Source organism: Carlito syrichta, unplaced genomic scaffold (genome assembly GCF_000164805.1).
Source record: "Carlito syrichta isolate Samal-C Ts95f unplaced genomic scaffold, Tarsius_syrichta-2.0.1 Scaffold91100, whole genome shotgun sequence".
Taxonomy (NCBI): domain Eukaryota; kingdom Metazoa; phylum Chordata; class Mammalia; order Primates; family Tarsiidae; genus Carlito; species Carlito syrichta.
This window is the reverse complement of record NW_007035196.1, coordinates 543,852-564,096: the sequence shown is the minus strand read 5'-3', so window position 1 is coordinate 564,096 and position 20,245 is coordinate 543,852. Positions and strand designations below refer to the sequence as shown.

Genomic DNA, 20,245 nt, shown 5'->3' with positions numbered 1-20,245 from the left:
GTTACAAGAAACCATGAGTCAATATGTATTTAAATTTTTAACATTAATTTACACTAGTTTGGTCCCCAAAGGCAGGATATTTCCAAGAGGGAGACCACAGGCTATGAATGAATTCAAAGGTTTTCTTATGGCCAATTAGCTAGAGTTATCTAAGAACTTGTGGCAGCAGAAAAGTATTGATTTAATGATTGATTTTTTATTTCAGAACTAATAACTTAAAACTGCCACAGACACACACACAAAATCCAAATGGTCCACAAAACATTCTTCTTTCCTTCCGAAAGTTTTATGACACATTATCATTAACTGGTTTTTTACTAATAAACTTAAATGGCCAATTGAAATAAACAGTTCTGAGACCATTCTTCCATCACTGATCAAAACTGGGGTGGCAGGTATTAGGATAATATTAATTTAGCCTTCTGGGTTTTCTGGGCAGACTTGGTGACCTTGCCAGTTCTGGCAGCCTTCTTGTCCACTGCTTTGAAGACACCCAGAGCAATTGCCTGCCTCATATTATGGACAGCAAAATGACCCAGAGGAGGATAGCCAGAGAAGCTCTCCATACACATGGGCTTTCCAGGAACCATATCAACAATGGCAGCATTACCAGACTTCCAAGAATTTAGGACCATCTTCCAGCTTTTTACCAGAATGGCGATCAGTCTTTTCCTTCAGCTCAGCAAACTTGTATGTGATATGAGCCGTGTGACAATCCAGTACACGGGCATAGCCAGCACTGATTTGGCCTGGATAGTTCAGGATAATCACCTGAGTCGTAAAGTCAGCTTCTTCCATTGGTGGATCATTTTTACTGTCACCAGCAATGTTGCCATAGCAAACATCTTTGATAGACACATTCTTGACATTGAAACCCACGTTGTCCCCAGGAAGAGCTTCACTCCAAGCTTCATGGTGCATTTCAACAGACTTTACTTCAGTTGTAATGTTGACTGGAGCAAAGGTGATCACCATGCCAGATTTGAGAACACAAGTCTCCACTCGGCTCACAGGGACAGTACCAATACCACCAATCTTGTAGACACCCTGGAGAGGCAGACGCAAGGGCTTGTCGGTGGGACAAGCTGCTGGCAAGATGCTGTCCAATGCTTCAAGAAGTGTGGTTCCACTGGAATTACCATCTTTACGGGTGACTTTCCATCCCTTGAACCAAGGCATGTTAGCACTTGGCTCCAGCATGATGTTACCATTCCAACCTGAAATTGGCACAAATGCTACTGTGTCAGGGTTGTAGTCAATTTTCTTAATGTAAGTGCTGACTTCCTTAACCGTTTCTTCATATCTCTTCTGCTTATAGTGTGGCTCAGTGGAATCCACTTTGCTAATACCAAAAATTAGTTGTTTCACACCCAGTGTGTAAGCCATGCTCATGGATCTGCCCATTCTTGGAGATACCAGCTTCAAATCCACCAACACCAGCAGCAACAGTTAGGACAGCACAGTCAGTCTGAGATGTGCCTGTCATCATGTTTTTGAGGATGTCTCTGTATCCTGGGGCATCAGTGATAGTGACCTAGTACTTGATGGTCTCAAATTTCCCAGGGAGATATCAATGGTGATACCACGTTCACGCTCAGCTTTTGGTTTATCCAAGACCCAGACACACTTGAAGGAGCCCTTTCCCATCTCAGTAGTCTCCTTCTCGAATTTCTCAATGGTTCTTTTGTCAGTACAACCACGTTTGTAGATCAGGTGGCCAGTAGTGGTGAACTTGCCTTAATCTACGTGTCCAATGAGGATGATGCTGATGTGCATCTTTTCCTTTCCCATTTTGGCCTTTAGGGGTGGTTTTCATGACTCTTGTGCTCTGGTGGCAAGCTCGTTTCGGAAAAAGCACGTTCGCAGGAACCGGGGTACTCATATACCATTCTCTCCCACCCTCGGGGGGAAAAGGGTAGAGCCAGGACATGACACCACTTTCCCAGTTCACCTGAGGCTGCTTCTTCCATGCATAGGTTCAATTGCCATCCCCTCCCACCACTTCCCAGGGACTGTCTGCTATGTGCATGCACCCACCCACGGGCACATGGCGCTGCACCCCTTCTTTTGTTTGTTTGTTTTGTTTTGAGTCAGAGTCTCACTCTGTCACCCAGGCTGGAGTGCAGGGACTCAGGCAATCCTTCCGCTTTAGTCTCTCAAGTAGCTGGAACCACACAGGTTTGTGTCACCACGCTCGGCTAAGTTTTTGATTTATTGTAGAGAGGTGGTCTGACCACGTTGCCCAGGTTGGTCTCGAATCTGTGGGCTCAGGCAATCCTCTTCCTCTGCTTCTTAGAGTGCTGGAATTACAGGCGTGAGCCACTGCACAGTGAAGTAAAAAGTGGGTAGCTTGAGGAATAATGATAAGGAGCCAAATTTGTTGACAATGTAGCTTGAAGCTTCGTGGGTGGTGACAGACTTCAGAGAGAATGCTTAAGTGTCTTAAAAGGTTCCCAGAATCACCCCCGAAGCATTTTTACTTTACTTGTTATGTGATGTTATACTAGAGCTAGACTGGAAAGTAAACCACATTAAATAGTTCATAAAAAACCTGTTTCTCCAGGCCCCTTAGTTAGGAATTTAGCAAGATAAAAAAGGTCAGAGTTTCATCATCATCTTGGAGTTGATAAAAGTTATAACTTGTATGTGTTTACAAACACTTGCATGTATTACTTTTTTTTTTTTTTTCCTGGTCAGAACACATTTGCTTTTTAAGCAGATGTTTTAAAAGAAGTTTTTTTGTTTGGTTGTTTGCTATTTTGAGTCAGGATCTTGCTTTGTGGTGCAGGCTAGTGGTACAATCACGGCTCACCACAGCCTCAATCCTTTTGCCTCAGACTCCTGAGTAGCTGAGACTTCAGGTCTCTGCTACCACGCCTAGCTAATTTAAAAATATTTTTTGTAGAGATGAGGTCTCACTATATTGCCTAGGCTGGTCTCGAACTCCTCGCCTCAAGTGATCCTTTTGTCTTGGCCTCCCAAAGTGCTGGGATTACAGGTGTGTACCACTACGTCTGGCCAAGAAGTTTTTTAAAATACATTTTTTTAAAGTAGGTTTTTAAGTTTTCAATTAAGTATTTTATATTGGATATTCAGGAGAAAACTTTACTTATCAGACAGTCTCTTTTCCTCCCTCTCACCTTAATCTCTGAATATCATTTTAAAACTATAAATGTAAATTGCTTTACAGCAGGACACATATAAATTACAGAGCAAGTTCACAGTCTTCTCCATTCTTCTAGAAAACAGAAGTCCTTGTATTTGAAAATGTGCAGAAATATTAATATGCTCTTAGGAATCCATTTATCTGCAAATAATAGAAAACCAACTAGCATTGGCTTAACAGATCATAAGTGGAGGAGAGGCAGTGGGTGGTAGGGAATCGAGGTAGTGACTGCAGCTTAGCAAAGCCACCAGGAACCCAGGCTCCTTTATATTGATCTGTTTTGTCACCCTCAGCATGCAGACCTTCTGCCTCAGGCTTGGTATCTTATGAGATGTTATCCTAGAGTCAGGTGGCTGCTGCGCTTCATACATCTTATCTGTGGTCCAGGCGGAAATAAGGAGGAAGGCAAAAGGCAAAAGGCTACTAAGTAGCAAAACTTGGCTGTCTATTTCTGACATCATCCTCCTCAAGGGCCACCTAAATCTCACTGGCTGGGACAGAATTAAGTCATCATGCTTAGCAGCAAGGATAGCATGGGGACAATAGTTTTCACTGTTTCCTTGGTTGGCGAGAAAGTGAGAATGGTTATAAAATAGGCAATTAGAAGGGTTCACTCATGAACTTAAGTGAGTTAAAATAAAGTGACTTATGTAATTAGAAATGGAATGTGTACACATATGTTTGACCATCATGAACAATATCAAGTTTTATTTATAATTGACTTCTTCTTGTGTTTTTCCTTCTATAAAGAGAGCCATGTTTGCAAATTTCTCAGTTCTATTCTTATACCCCTCCATATCGGACACCTGGGTATTTATTTTGTTTTAGTTTTTGAGTTGGAGTCTTACTCTGTAGCCCAAGCTGGAGTGCAGTGGCATGCTCACGGCCACCACAGCCTCTGCCTGCTGGACTCAGGTGATCCTTCCGCCTCAGCCTTCCAAGTAGCTGGAACTACAGTCACGCACAACCACGCCTGGCTGTATATTTTTCAGTAGAAGAATTTTTGGTCATTAAAAATAAAATGAAACAGACTCTTTTGGGTGGGGTAAGCAGGTAGATGTAGACAGATCTAATTAAGAAAATGCAGAAGCCTAAGCATGCAAACCCAAGGGTGTACAATGCTTACTAGACATTGAAATGTTACCTCCTCCCGTTTTGTCCTATGACAGGTTTTAATTCCTTTTGAACTTGATCATGTAAAGTGCTACGTGAGTGCTTCTGATCAGTGAGTAGCTTTCTTTCAGCTGGTTCCATCTCCTGGCTTCGCCATCTTTGACACAAAGCTTCCAAGGCTGCATGTTGATCTGCCCGCATTCCCCTGGTTATTCCTTACCCATTTCCTCACTTTCTTGGCCTACAGATGGTGCCTCAACAAACATGCCTGCTTACCATGTGCATCTGAGAGAACTTCTCTGGGGATTGTGCAGAAGGGAGTTCCTGGGTCCTGGGTCATGGTGCTGGCTTGCTTCCCAGGAGGGCAGTCCCTGCCTGTGTTGCCACCAGCAGTGCACAGGGTTTCTGGGCTCCACTAACTTTCTTTCTTTCTTTCTTTCTTTCTTTCTTTCTTTCTTTCTTTCTTTCTTTCTTTCTTTCTTTCTTTCTTTCTTTCTTTCTCTCTCTCTCTCTCTCTCTCTCTCTCTCTCTTTCTTTCGCACTATCCAGCTCTCCAGTTTTTGCCAATCTGATGGATCTGTAATGTCTGATTTTGGTTTAAATTTGTATCTCTATAATTGCTGAGTTTAAGACTATTTTTATTTTACTCTAGAGATGTGGAGTACAAGTCTGGATTTGCCTCACAAGGAGGCTGCATGCAGGTGAAGTTTGGGCCTCCAACTGTTCCTACTTCTCCTGGTTTAGGACCAGTTACCCTTTGTTTGTTACATCCTCCCCCTCCCTTTCATCCCCTGGCAGTGTCCAGCGACTGCCAATCCCACCCTTGTGCTGATGTGATTAATGTTCAGGTCTCACCTATGAGTGAGAACATGCGGTATTCAATTCTTTGTTTCTTTGATAGATCACGAGGTTTGAGAATATCTTTATATGCTTTTTAGCTTCTGTGAATCATTTGTTCATTTTCTTTGTCTATTTTTCTGTTGGGCTCTGGAAAAAAAATTCCGATCTCTATTTAGCTGGTAAACAAATCTCCTGTATAGATTTTGATAATGGTATCTGAAGAGTTTAAGCAACCCTCTCTGAAATGTTCTTCTCTCTCTCTCTGTCTCTCATACACATGCGCGCACACACACACGCACACACACATGCATACTGCTATTTATAATGAAGTATTTTTGAAGAAATTATTACTTTGATTATGTAGCATTCTGTCTAGTTACTTTTTAATTAAGAATTTCTTTGGAGTGGCTAATTTTTTAAAACTTTCACTGTATTGTTTGTGCCAACTGTAAATCTTTTAACATCTAAAATTATAAAAAAAATTACAGTATTTTCTACCATTTCTGGGTTAGAAGTCTCATCTAATAGTAAATTTAAATCTATTAGGAAAAATAAAAAAAAGAGGGAGGGCTGGTTTTTTACAGTTCCCTGGCTCGCTTGCTCGCTCTTTCTCTTTCCATACCTCCCTCTCCTACTTCCTGATTTTCATATCTCTCTGCAGTGTTAGTCAAAATAAGAAGTCTGGAAATCTGAAAAAGTCTGAAGCTTTTTTGGTTTGTTTTTTGAGGCTAGGTCTCACTCTGTTGCCAGGCTAGAGTGTAGTGGCACGATCACGGCTCACCATAGTCTTCTGGGTTCAGGAGATCCTTCCATCTCAGCCTCCCAAGGAGCTGGAACTACAGGCATGTGCCACCATGGCCCAGCTAATTTTTTGATTTTTTTGTAGAGATTAGGTCTCATTATATTTCCCAGGCTGTTCTCAAACTCCTGGGCTCAAACAATCCTCCCACTTCGGCATCCCAAAGTGTTGGGATTACAAGTGTGAGCCACCAAGCCAGCCTGGGGATATTTTTAGGGTTCACCATTTTGCCTAAAACAAAAGATTTCATTTGAGGGAAATCTTTTTCATTCTAGAAAACGTAAGGTCTTTATAGCCATACGAAATGCACATAAATTGCACCATTATTCTAGAGGGTGGCATCCCTGATTTCTCCCTTCATACTCTGCCTCTCATACAGGAGAAAAACACCCCTGGGTTAGTCTGCCTTAGCACTCCCTGGGGGATGTTTATGTCAGGGGAAGAACACATTCAAACTCATCTGTCTTGGGTTAAGATTTTCACTGTGTTCAGATCAAATCCTCTCGGGGTCCTTATTTCAGAAGCCCAGGTTGCCTTCAAGATGGGCTGACAGTGCAGGCCAAACATGCTCTCCTGCCCCCACAAAAATGTGGGGTTCCACTTACACCAGCACACAGTTCTAAAACGGTTAGCTTAAATTTATTTTCTCAGCTAGAAGAAGCTATTCTTCAGTGCACCTGGGGAGATACACTCATCATCACCACCTTTATCCTCAAGTGTAAACACAACCTTTACTTTTTTCTTGCCTGAATTTGAGTCCAGGAAATCTGGCAGCAAATCTGGTTCAGGCATGCCGGACACACACACACAGATTGCCCAACTGTGGACACCCTCATCAGTTTCCTAGTAGTGAGTCATTTGTACCATGGTGCCTCAGTCAAACAGTCTCTCTGTTGGAAACACCTTATAGTAGAAGAACCAGCTTCTAGAGTTCAGGTCAGAATCTGTTAAAAGCAGGCTTTATGACGACAGCCTTCCAGCTACTGTTGACAGACAGGGTGCACCAAGGGCCTTTCTAATCAAAATGCTCTCCTACCAAGTAACAGAGTTGACATATTTTTATAAAGTGAAAATTGCTTTATTGTTTATTAGCAGAAGGGAAGTATATAATGTGGTTTTTACACTTTTTTTCATGTCATGTCAGAGGAAGCTTGTGGCTGTCATTGCAGTGCTTCATTTTCCAGAAAGCAGCCTGCGCTTGTGGTCACTTCTTGCTTTCCAGTAGCCTTACCCCCTGCTTAGCTAAGTCTGATGGACATATAGATGAACTCTGGAAGCAGAATTCCACACAGGTGAGGAATGGTGCAGTGTGTCTGTGATCTGTAGGTTGTGGCCAGCTCACTAATGGTATTGCGGGCCATGCAGCAAGTTTCACTTCTATCTCGAGGTCATAGAGCTCTCTTGGTGGGCGGTTTTGCACAGGGGAGCAACATAGCCTTGAGTGATAAAATCTGAGCCTCTCTGGGAATGTCCTTCTGCCCACTCTCTACACTCACTGGTTATCCTTCAGGTGGCTCATCTCAGCTGAGATATCGAAGTGGAATCACAGGAAGGCTTTGGAGTGAAAGTCTTAGGTGGAAGAAATGAAGTGAACAAAGTAAGTCCGAGATCCTTCCAGATCATCAAGCCTCAGTTTATTTCTGTTGAAGAAGGGGTTGCTGGGCGCTCAGCTTCTGTATTCTCCCTGGAATTCTATGAGCTAGCCAATGTGCCTCCATACATGCCTGCTGTCTTCAACTAGCTAAAGGTGACTTTCTTGATTGAGACTAAGAACCTTCCCCAAGACACCTCCCCTTTCTCTCTCTCAACTTATACTTCACTTCTTTGGGAAACCTTTGGCCTTCCTGATGGCAATTTACCCAATTCTAGATGCTCATAGCTACAGAGGTGCCTCCTTTATGGTGCTTGCCATAAGTGCAATGATACACTTATTTATAGGATCATTTAATAATTATTTCTTTCCTCCACCAGACTGGAAATCCAATGAGGGCAGGAACTTCGTACTGCGGGTGTCCCTAGTGCTCAGCGCAGGATATGACTCACAGGAGGCGCTGAGTAAGTACAGTAGTTGTGGAACCTCTTTGGGCAATGAGTAGATGGATGAATAGGGGCTCTTCGTTGTTCTATGTCTCCAGGATCATTGTAGGATTCAGGAGATGGAAGTCATAGAGACCCTGAGGGCGGTCTTGCAGTGTTACTGCTCTGGGAGAGGAGACCCACCTGCCTTTGTTTCTAAGTGTATATTTCCAGGCTGTTTTCACTCCTACTGGTTTTTAGTCTGTCTGTCCTCTTTTTTTTTTTTTTTTCCAACGCTCATTTTATTTTTGGAACTGTCGTTGTCTAACCAGTTCTTATCTGGAATGTACTTGGTTGTAGCTCAAGGCACTAAAAAGGACAACGGCATTTGTCACTGCGATCTGGCACCGCACACTCTACTTTCTCAAAGGCAACATTTTACTATTCAAGGCTGGCTACTCCCCTGAGGTTCGAGCAGACATTTGACTCAGAGGTAAAAGCACAGTATTCAGCACACGACGTCTGTGAAGGAGTCTGGGCTCTGTCTCTCACCAGCTGTGTGACCTTGGACAGGAGACCTAATCTCTCTGCAACTCCATTTCTTCTTTTATAAAATAGAACGGATGAAGATTCTCTCTACATGGGGTTGCTGAAAGGGTTAAATTAGAAAGTACCAGTGAAGTCCTGCTCCAAAGTAAACAGAAAATCTTTGTACCTCACGCTGCCTTCTCCTCATGTTTTGTACCTCACGCTTTCCTCTCTTTCTGAAAATAATCTGCTTTGAGGAGATAAAGAGCAGGCCACACATGGAAACTTTTTTCTAGGCTAGACCCCAGAACCACTGAATGAATGAATGAAGATCTGAATGAATGAGTGTGTGACTCTCCCACTATCTATTACTAGGGGATGTTGGAATAGCAGTGGTGACAGTAATTATTTAACAAGCACCCAAAGGGCTGGACGTTGCAGCAGGTCCTTTACAGAAATTATTGCACTGAATTATCACAAGTCCTTTAAGAAAGTTACCACTAAGGCATCCTGAAGTTAGAAGGCCATGGATATGTATGTGTGTGCATAGGAGTATTTGTAGGTCTGTGCATGAGTGTATACGCGCTCATGTTCGTGTCTATGATGTTTGTCTTAGTCTCATGAAAACAGTAGTCACTGACAACATGAGTGTGCAATTATTGATTGACTATAAATGGTGGTGATTACGAGAGTCAAGGCAGAGAAAATAAAGACTAGAATAGTAGTTTCGACAAGGCAGCCTTGGAAAAGGGACCCCAAAGCCAGTTGACCAAGAGCTTCTGGAGCTATCTTCCTTTCTTCAGGGGAGAGAGAACTGGGAGAGGGCTGTAAATGGGGACAGAGGACCATGCTCACAGATCCCAGGGTCCAAGGCTGCAAGGGCTTGTGTTCAGCCAGGGCACTGATGACACCTGTAGGCATGTGTGAAAATGTTTGCACTGTGATCAATGGATGTTAGCACCCAGAGCATTCCTTCTTAAAGGGTCCCAAGTAGTTCCTTAGTTATTATAGAGATTGTTGGGACAATTGTTTTTCTGATTGGTCAGACTCACCTGGTCTACACTAATACAGTCTAAAATAGAGGTTGCAACCTGGTTGCCTGTGTATTAAAATCAGTCTGACAATTCATTTTATCTGACCTGCACAGAATTTGTTTAAAAAATGTGAATTGGTTGCCCCCATTTAAAATCTGGCAAATGCCACATGAAAACCTGTGTTTCTGACTCTTCTTGAAAGAGAAAATCAGACGATCCAGCAAGAATGGGCAACTACTCTTGTATTGAAACATCTGGCTGGCGTTGAGGAGCAGTGGCCCTTCTGGACCTGGCATGCCTCTTTCTAGTCTCCCTAAGCCCCACCCAGACTGCTGTGCTCACTTACCCAACCTGCTTATCTTTGCAGGCGTTTGTGTTTGGCTTAGAGCAACACGTCCTGTGTCCTGTTCTCCCCACCTTCCACTTGGGGCACTTAATAAGGCAGGGCATGCTCTGGGGGCAGAGGGGAAGGGTGGAGTGCTGAGGATGGTAGGATCACATCCCACTGGAAAATCAAGCATGGCATCACTGATAAATAGCTCTGCAGCTCCGGAGTGGGACTTCTAGTCAGGGATAAGATTTCCATGGTCTAAGATGTAGAAGGAGAGATGACATTCCAGGTAGCAGGAGCAACAGGAGCAAAAGCATGGAGATGGAAACATCCACTGTGTGTTCTGGGAATATCAGGACCTAGGATTCATGCTGGGCAAGTGGGTGATAAAAGGTGAAAACTTAGATTGAGGCCAGGTCATTGAGAACCTCAGATTTGAGGTTTAATTCAATTCAATTTAATAAATTCTCTCTGAGCCCTTGCAGTAGCCTGGGTTCTCCACTAGAGCTCAGACATAGATATGATTGCGATGAAACTTATGCCTAGGACTTTTATTCATTGTTTATAAATTTCTTTTTGTTTGTAAGTTTTTGCCATGAACCTCTATCAGATTGACCTAATATGAAGCCTGGTATTCAAACCAGATAAATCAATACTTTTTCAGGTTAAAAAATCACTTACACTAAGGGACTGGGGAACCCCTTGAACACCAGGAGCTTTGCTTTGAAAGTATATGTTACTAGAAGTCTCTGTGGCTTGTCAGCCTGGGAGGCACCCCCACCCAGTGGAACTTCAGCAGTGCCAGCTACATGGCATGCACAACGTCTGAGAGAGGGAAGCCAGGGAGGAGGCTCTTTGGGGGCTGAGGGGTGAGGTGATGATTATAAAAGACATGAGAAGGAATAGACACAGAGAGACAATGAAGGGTCTACTTATTGGACAGTGAGAACATAGACCCGGAGTGTTTTGGGAGTAAAAGAGTGGTGAGAACTGTCAGGGATCTGGTAGAGTGAGCTACTACACTGGGCTTCAGGAAAGCCTAAGGGTGGGGGCATGTATGTGTTTGTGTGTGTACGCACATGTGTGCACATGGGTGTTACCAAGGTGAAGTATGGAAGGACCACCAAACAGATCAAACCTTTAGGCTCCTTGTTGACTCTCTGAGATGTAAAAGAAATTATATAGTTCCATGTGGTAAACGTTGGGCATAAAAATTCCTGTCTCAGTATCGGGCAGAAGAAAAACCCTGTTAGGGTGTGAATGACCTGAAGTTGGGAGCAAATCTTGGTTAACGGCTTGGGCTAGAAGGTTGGGCATGAATTTTGGCAAGAGGCCAGACAATGAAAAAAGATGATGAAGTTGCTCTTTCAAGAGGAAAGGAACGGAACTTGTTTCTTTAACATTTGAGAAGAATGAGAGCAGGGAGAGGGAGAGAGAAGGAGAGGGTGGAGAGGGCAGGCTGGTGACACAAGGCTAGGAAGAATGGCCAAAAGGAGTGTGAAAACCAAGAATGTCTATCGGAATATGGAGCTGTTGGCCATGGCTTATGCAAAGGGACTCCTCTCTGATCCCACACTTCCAAAAATACTTTGAATTTTCCCTGCTTCCCTCTGGAACTCAAGCAAAGGGTAGGGCTTAGTCCTTGGGTTGACCCAAGATGAAATAGGGGAGTGGCTGCAGTATGCAGCACCCTAGGGAAGCGCTCTGGATCTCCACTGACTTTGGATGGCGAGAGGAGCCCATCTTCAGTGGGCTTTGGGGGCAAGGTGGCATCTAGGTGTAAGGGTAGGCCAGCAGGACCAAGGTCGCTGTAGAAACAGATGGAGGGAGACAGGGCTGTGCCCAATCTTAACCACCCTCAGGCAGTGCCCTGACGCCTCTAGGTCTCATCTGTTTCATGTTTAATAGTAAGAACGACTTACCCAGGGGTTAATTATGATCACACATATAGAGCTCCAGCACTTTGTAAGTACTCAATAAATGGCCAGCATTATGAAGATTGACTTTGCATGGGTCTCCAATAACAATATTCAGGGCATACCAGAGTGCCCTGACTGAAACCTGAACAAGGTCCATTTGCCATATATCACCACCTTCACATCCCACGTAGCTCTCTTTCCCAAGATGGGTTTAGGACACAGCACCAGAGAATATGGACCCAGCCAAAGCAGTTCTCCATGTCAAACAGTCTGAGCAATAAAAACTCTCAGAGGTCATCATTACTGTGAAATTCTAAAATCATATTTATTCAGCAATTCACAGAAAGTGTCGTAATGACCACCAACATGAATCAGTTTGTAGGCATTTACAAGCCACGGCTGAAAATAAAAATCTGTGTTGAGTAGGCATTTAACAAAGTACTCGGAAACAGCAAGAATCGTAATTGTTAGAAATTTAAAGTTTGTGACTCAAACATGGGGGGATCACAGTCATGGGCAGAAGCCCCACAGGTTCCCATGATGGTCCTTATTCTCGTCCTGTATCTTTATGTACATAGAAACTCCCGGTGCCCCTTACTTTGTGTCAGTCTGAATTGGTTGTGGCAGCTCAGTTGGGCATGGGGGAGGGTTCTGGATTCTGAGACCAGGGGTGGGGAGGGGAAAAGGCCTTTTCTCCCTCGATCTCCTGCAGCTTCGCAATCTTGTCGATTGAGAAGGTGCTCTTCTGAGATTCAATCTTCCATAAATTCATACAGTCTTTCCAATGAGATATTCCAAAGTTTGCATGATATCACATTCACACACACAATAGCATATTTGTCAAATAAACACATTTTCTAGACTAAAAAGATTCATTCTTTGAGGCAGCTCGGAGAACTCAGAAATCTGACTTGGGTCAGGTACACACTGGCCCACCCTGGAGGTCAAGTCGGCCACTGAGTGGCAGTCATGGCCCAGACAGCAACAGTGATTGAAGGTGATTCTGCAGAAGGAGGCCGCTGCTCCTTTCTCTACAGTGTCAACACTGCAGAGGCCCTGAGGAGAGGAAGCACACCTCTCTACCTCAGACCTTCCCACACACACTGAGGCGGAGAAACTGAGAATGAACATTGTCCAGGGCTTCTAAGTGGGGTGGCAGCTCCAGATAAGGGAGAAGGGAAGGACTGAGAGGAGACAACACTCGACCCCATATACCAGTTGAACTCAGAACCTTCACATTTAGTTCCCAAATTATGCCTGAAGGTGACAAATCCAATAGCACTTTACCAAGTGTTTGAGCAATGGCAGATAACATAGGAGAAAACCCTCCTCCCCTCCCCCTGCCTGTAGAAACAGCTGTTGGGTGTTAAGCAGATGTAGTCTAAATGTGTACAAACCCACCATGTGCAACATCACCTCACTGCTCACCACCAGAGAGCCAGACTCCATGCCTGCAGCTGGCCCAGTATTGCATGTGAAGTCACAAAGGTGTCTCCTCAGCTGAGGAGGGATGTGGCTGAGCTGTTTCTATGTGGCTCATTCAATTTGGGAACTCTACTGACTCTTTGCCAAGTACTGACAAGCTGGACCTTCAATTTTCAATTGTTTACCAAACTCCTACTGTGTGCCAAGCACTGTTCTCAGTGCTTTGAGAGCTAAAAAAAAGTGAGCAACAGTAAGAAAAGCATGTACTATCCAAACCAGTGCTTCTGAGGAATTCAAAATATGTTGGGACCACTGACTTCCTTATTTATGCCTTACTTCTATATTATAGATATGTATATGGCTTTGGTGTGTGTGTATACATACACACACACACACATATTATCAGCTGTCCTTATCCTACTCATCTCTGATCATTTATATTTAATACTCTAATTTCCCAAACAAATACCCCACCAAATCATTCTGACACTCTTCCTTATCAACATTATAATGTCCATGCCAATAACATAACATACTCAACTCTAACACCGACAGATTTCTTTGAGAACAACCAATTCCTACATGCAATTTCTTTTCTGAACTCACCAGCTGGTTTTCTTCAATCTCCTGCCGAGCCTGATCAGCTCAGGGCATAGCAATCCTTTTTGGAAGCCACTGAGGTCAGGTTGGAAGCAATTAGGTAGACTGATCCATCACTACTAGTTCAATTAAGAGCCAAGGCCCTCTTCAAACAGCTCTGACTTTGGAAGCAATTGATTGGACTGCATCTGTGGCCACATGGCCAGATGTACCAATAATTGTTTGGAAACTTGGATACAGCTTTAAAGACAGAGTCATGCTTTGGCTTCCTGGGGGAGGGTTTTTTTTTCTGTTGCTGGCAATCCTACCCAAACTCCCTATTGCCTCTCCAACTCTAAGTCACCTCTTTCCCTCGATATCTCTTCTCTCACTCTTTGAGTGACCGTCCCTGGGTTTCAAGTCTAACTTCCTGCTCACACACAAAAAAACTTTCGCCATATTTCCACCACCTGGAGCTTGGCTAGTGAAAATGAGCAGAGCTCTTCTGAATCCCAAATAACACCTCCTTCACAGTCAAGTAGGGCAGCTGGGATGGGTGGGTGGGGAGTGTGGGCTCCAGATGTGTGTGCCCCACAGTGGCCAGGATGGATGCACTTTTGCCTACTGGGGTGGATGAATACCTATATTCACATCTGTGACCCATAGGCACAAGCAGGACCCTCTTCACAGAGGACCTGATGGATCCTTCCAGAGGGCAGATGCTGTCTCTCCATCTCTCCCCCTCTCTTTGCCACAGAATGCTGCAGTCCATAGCTGAGACTTGTGGGTTGATTCTCTGTCTCTACAAATACAAATACAAAATACAAATACAAATTCCTTCCAAAAAGGAATGCTCAAACTGAGGGGTTGTTTCTCTGATAGTTCTTTCTGCTGGGGAAAAGAACCTTCTGTGTGTGTGTGTGTGTGTGTGTGTGTGTGTGTGTCCATTCCATTTCTGTTCTGAAATGCTCAGTAAAAAGAGTCCAGGTAACAGAGATGCATTTTCATTTCAAGATAAAAGTAAACAGACATTAAAGCCAACACGTTTCTGTTGCCTGTGGTTAATACACACCGTCTGCATTTTGGCTCTTCTCAAGTCTCTTGCCCTCTTTTCATTAGTCTACTGGGAATTGAGCTTCATGTTGATGAATCTCCTCTGCAGTAAATCTGATAAAAGGGACTGGAAAGCAGCACAGGGCTGGGTCATTAACAAATTAGGCCTTTCTCTCCTCAGTCAGGTGCTGTCCATGACCTCAAGGGTGGAGCGAGCAGGACTCTCATGCCCCACCTGCCCCTGCTCCTTGCTCAGTAGCCCTTTGACTGACTTCAGCCAGGAAGGGGTTATGCCACAAACAACCCCACCCTTGTTTTCTTTCATGGACAGCAGGGGCGTTGTCCTCTCTCCACTGCTCGTCCACCTGATTCTATAAAGGACCTTGACTTACATACCAAGAGAGGAGATGGAGGAATGTTTTATCATTGGGGCATGTTAATTTTTAAAATCAAGTCCCTTCACTGAGGTCAAATGATCTCGGGCTTCAATTCAACAGTTGTCAAGCACATGCTGTGGGCCAGGTGCAGTGCTAGGCCCATGGGGGAACTGTGACAGTTGCTTTGAGGGGAGAGCCTGTGACAGCAGAGGCAGTAAGAGTTGGGGACACATACTAGGCTCACACAGTCACATTTTCCAGGGTCCTACGCAGGCACCCTGTCATTCAACTGAAAGTTTTCATGGGGTAAGGTCTCAGCTCTGAGATGTGTTGTCTCAGTAGTCCAGTGATTCTAGCTCCCTTCTATTTCCCAGAATGGAAGACTTCTCTCCGTGGGAGCTAGGAGACACAGTCTGGTAGTGGGATGAAGGTCTCTCTATTGTAAAGGGCTGGTACCGCATGCCTGATGACACACTCTGTGTGTCTCCTCTGTGCCCAGCCTTCCCAAGAAATGCCCCCTTGTTACCCACTCACTCCATCTGGTGTCCTGCTGGACCTGAACTCCTCACCCTCATAATGCCCCCTGTCCTGCCTGACCTGATACAAGTCCAGGCCCATCTTGTTTCTGGAACTATCAGAAGACTCTCCATCACTTCCTGTCATCCCACCCCGTGTCCTTCTGTTTCATGGGAGTCTTTGTAATAAATGACCAACACAAGGGAAATACACGATATTACTGTAAGTCTTGGGAGAGAGATGTGTCATTGGAGAATTCACTCAAAGAGGCCAGGCTGTAAAGGAAAACTCTTCTACATGGCTTTCCCCACATCCTCATAGGCAGACAACTGGCAAGCTCTATTCTCTCTTGGTAGTAGATCCTGACTTCTTAGAGATGAGTTATTCTCAAGATCTCTGAGTTGGCCTCAGGAGACTGGCAGAACCTTTAATCAGATCTTGTTTCTCCTGCTGGGCAGGAGAAACAAGGGTGTCTTTGGGCCTTTCCAGAGGACTCTGAGAAGATGGCTGAGTCTCTAAGTAGGAGAGTTTGGATTCTCAGGAACTCAACAGTAGGTGCCAGTCTTCCTAGACCATGTGTTTTGGCTCCTTCCTGGACTGTTCCTCCTCGTCCTTCTACCCCAAGGCCCAGTGCCCTGGTCCTCTGACTCCCAACCTTAAACATCTTCATATGAGGAGACTCTGCACCACCACCGTTAGGTGTAAATGACAAAGTGTCAATAAGTTTCTTCCAAAGGTCTGTGAACCTTCACTGAGTTTAAGCTGTGAATCAATAATGGTGGCCCTCCGGGGGAAAGGGCATTGGCCAAGTATGGCAACTTTGTAGACCTTTGAAATTAGAGGGCCCAGACACATTCAGATTGTAGATAAGACTGCAGGGTTGTTTTTGGGTTTTGGTTTTCTACTTTTAGTAGCATCCAGAATGAGTTACTGCCCTTCCAAGAAAAACCATTCATCCCTCATCCAATTTAGTGCTTGAATTGTGTTGCTACACGCCCGAGTCCCATTACAAGAGAAGCAGTGCTGCTGTAAACTGGCAATGTCCTCAAATGATCCCCTCTGCTGTCGGCCAGGCCCTGCACTAGCATACAGGCTGCGTGGAAAGCAGTTCTCCTGGCGTCCAGGGTCATTGCTGCAGTTTCTCATTTCCCCATAAAATATGGCCCTCGAGGAGGTTGTTCAACTTATAAGAACCTGGCAGGTGGCCTTCCAAGGACTGGGTGACCTCATGACAACCTCTCCTGGGCTGTATCTCTCTCTAGATAGAACAGGTGGATGGGCAGAAATTGTGTCAGCCTGAGAGGAGGGGGATTGGAACCAGGACCAGGCTTCCCTAAAATCATTGCTTCAGGGTGTGTGAACTGGGGCCTGGAAGGCCCTGGAGGGCATGATGGGGTGGTCCCCTTTGGTTCTCTCACTACACTAGTGATTGATTAGTTTACCTTGTGAGTCAATTGTCAACTCCTGCAAATGACAGCTTGAGTCATTCTCCCCCTCTACACCAGAGGCTCTAAAACCTCAGTGAGCTTCAGAATCAGAAAGCTCATTAAAACACAGAGTGCCTACACTGGGAGCTTCTCATTCAGTAGGTCTGGGGTGGGCCTCGAGAATCTGCAGCTCTTACATGTTCCCAGGTGATACTGGTGCTGCTGGCCCAGAGAACCACTGCTACTGAGTTGAGCCTTTTTTGGCTCTTCTGTTCTGATGGTTCTGACACTGGGTCTCACTAGCTGCCTCACATAAGGCTGGTTCCTGCCTTTTAGGACTTGGCCCAGGGTGGCCCCTGTACCTGCTTCACCCCTCCTACCTTTCCAGGTCCACCTGGCTGCTGTTCCTACTTAAGGACTTCCTCTGGTTTAGTTTCCCTGAGCCTCAGCTGTCAACCATGTTATTTCTGCCCAGTGGGTAAAGAGACTGGCTTTCATCTGCAAGATAACTGAGTCAGGCTTGGTTAAAACCGAGGAATGTTTAGGAAAACCTTGAACCCTTCTCTAGGGAGCTCCTCAGGAATGCATGTCAGGGCCCCCAGAATTGCACCTACCATCTACCAACACAAGTGGTCCTGCCCTCCCACAAACTTCTGTCCCCAACAGTCCTGGCTGCTCGTGGACAACCTCCAATACTGCAAAGGGACATCCTGGCAGCTAACAAGGCCAGGAGCTCCTCACGGGCAGGGCTCTGCCTTGTTCATTCTTCTTTCCCCTGAGGTTAGCAGAGGGCCTGGCCCATCACAGGTATTCAGTGAGGATCTGCCAAATCACACCAAACGGAGCTGCAAATTCAGATTCCCATCCATTTCCTGCTGGCACACGGGGTATGTCTGATCGCTTTCTGGGGTGCTGGTGGAGGCAACCTCTTCTGTCTCTTTTTGTCTCCCTGGGACAGAGTGAAGCCTGGCTTCTATCCTCCGCCCCTGGAAAGCCTACTCTCTTTTTCCAGTTGGCATTGAAAGGAAGACGAGATAGGGCATGATCTACAAAGCAGATGCAGAATAAATTGATGAAGCAAAGAAAACAAAGACAGGAAATGAGGGTGCTGGAGTCGACTTCAAAACTTTCATTGCTCATTTCCTTTGCCGGCAGCTGGACAATGGAAAGTGGTTATGTGAAAATTAAATCGTGCCAAGGGCTTTGGCTTGTCAGCCTCAATAAGTGTCTGATAGAGACAGAGAATCATGCACCGTCCACAGCTCGCCAGAGGACACTGCAGGAGGCTTTAGGGATCCCCAGAGGCCTAACAATTATCTTACCTAAAAATCATCAGCTTTTCACGGGCAAATTCTTTCAAATAATTAGACCCACTGCCCCCACTTTTTTGTAGAAACTATTTGGTTATTTAAATGAGCGAATGGTTAAGGAAAAGTCCTCTTTTCCTTCTTGCTAATATTGAGTTGCACAGCCAAGAAGACTGCTAATTTTGAAGCGTGCTGGGTCGGGCTTTCTACTGATTATGTTGCTATTGATTCAAACAGTCACAAGTCTTTAGGGTCATTTTTAGAGCCACGGCATGAGCAAGGCTGAAATGAAAATCAGTCTAAGATAATGAACACTACTGCTTAGAGATCATTATGGCTGAGCTGTGCCAGGAAGGCACAAAGCCGGGGGGAGTTAACAGCCTCAGTGGAACTGGTGCTCAGTAATTAGGCCGCTTGCTGGACCCAAGGCTTTCAACTCTTGAGGAATGTTTGTCTCAGTTTGTCAATTCAATAAGTAACAAGTGTTTTTGTTTTGTTTGTTTGTTTTTTGTTTTCCCCCTGGAACATGGGCTTTTAACAGAGCTTAATTAAGAACTATGGAGTTTTCCCGTTCAGTTTGGAGGCAGAGACCACTGGGTAGTTGGTGGGAGAGCTAACATAGCACTTTCCTTTCTTCTGGGAAATGGAAGACTGCTTTCTGTACACGTATGGTAGGGGTAGGCAAACTATAGTCCGTGGGTCAAATCTGGCTGGCTGTTAGTTTTTGTATGGCAAGTGGGCTAAAAAAAGTTTTAATAATTTTTTAGTGGTTGAAAATAAAAATGAAAAGATTTTTTTTAAATGGTGACATGGGAAAATTATACAGATTCATTTTGTCTACTTTTTCAATGTTTATAAATAAAGTTTTATTGGAACCTAGATAAAGTTTTGTTGGAACATTCGTTCATGTCCATATTGTCTGTGGCTATTTTCATGCTATACTAGCAGAGTTGAGTACAGCTGTCCCTTGGTATTTGTGGGGAATTGGTTCCAGGACCCACCCTTGAATACCACAATCTATGGATGTTCAAGTCCTTTTTAATAAAATGGTGCAGTACTTGCGTATAACTTATGCACATCTTCCCATATTCTTTAAATGATTTCTAGATGCCTTGGAATACCTAATACAATATAACTACGATGTATATAGTAGTTATACTATATTGTTTAGGGAATAATGACAAGAAAAAAGTCTGTACATGCTCAGTTTAGATGTAACTATCCATTTTTTTCCTGAATATTTTCGATTTGAGGTGGTTGAATCCATGGATATGAAAACCTCAGATATGGAGGGATAACTGTACTTGCGACAGAAGCCATATGGCTCACAAAGCCCCAAATATTTACTGTCTGGCTCTTTACAGATGAAGGTTGCCAACCCCTGACTAATAGGAATAGAGGACATTGTTTCCCATTAAAAGCCACTCACTGGATAGTTCATGTCCACAGGTGCAGCCCTTGTTAATTGCAGAGGTGTTTGGTTTAAACCCTTGAGAGGAAGATGGAGTAAATTCAAGAAAATGATAATGAAAATAGATACCACAGGAATTTTTGGTATCTAGATTAATTTGGGCCTTGCTCAGACTTACAGCATTTGATTAAATCTACTCTAATGTATTTTTAGTATTTTTTAAGGCAAGTCACCAACTAGTTGAATGCATTACTCACTGAGGCAACTCATTCTGTACTGCACTTTTCTCATTTCAATCTCCTTCTCCTCCTCTTCCTCTTCCTCCTCTTCCCTGTCATTAGAGTCACCTGAGAGATTTCAGCCTATTTCAAGTTCTGAAAAACATAATCTGGTCATCTACTTGG

General features: G+C 44.3%; 1 pseudogene; it reads right to left on the bottom strand.

Annotated features, from left to right (window-relative positions):
* Positions 1-398: 398 nt before the first annotated feature.
* Positions 399-1,791, bottom strand: LOC103261577 (annotated as a pseudogene).
* Positions 1,792-20,245: the final 18,454 nt, after the last annotated feature.